Below are 505 nucleotides of genomic sequence, written 5' to 3'. Positions count from 1 at the left end.
TTGTGTGAAAAGTTCCACTGGGATCTTGGGTATGATTCCAACAGCCGCCAGTCTCAGCCCAGACTGTCAAGGGCGCTGTTTCCAGCAAAGAGGCTGGGAGCTGATGACTATGGGGCTGAAACCGGTCTATGGTCTCTTCTAAGCCTCATCCCAGCAAGCAACTTGCTTTGATAGCCTTAGATCTGCCCAGGCTCCCAGAGACTGAAAAACTGTTTGGGTGTTCTCAGCTTTGATAAACATCTGAATAATAGTAAAGGATTTATGTGCTTGTTTGGGTGACTCATAAATAATAGATCTCAAACTACATTTCTGTGTAGCATGGTCATTCCCAATAAAAGGGAATGAAAATATTCATTTTCCAACTCACAGGAAAGATTTTAAGGCAGTGGTTCTTGAAAGTGTGGTCTCCAGAGCAGCGGCATCTGGGAATTTGTTAAAAATGCAAATTCTTGCCTGCAATCCCAGCACTTTGGGAGGCTGAGGTGGGTAGATCATGAGGTCAGGA

Source organism: Mandrillus leucophaeus, unplaced genomic scaffold, assembly GCF_000951045.1.
Source record: "Mandrillus leucophaeus isolate KB7577 unplaced genomic scaffold, Mleu.le_1.0 Scaffold995, whole genome shotgun sequence".
NCBI classification, from domain to species: Eukaryota; Metazoa; Chordata; class Mammalia; order Primates; family Cercopithecidae; genus Mandrillus; species Mandrillus leucophaeus.
Note: the sequence above shows the minus strand (reverse complement) of the source record.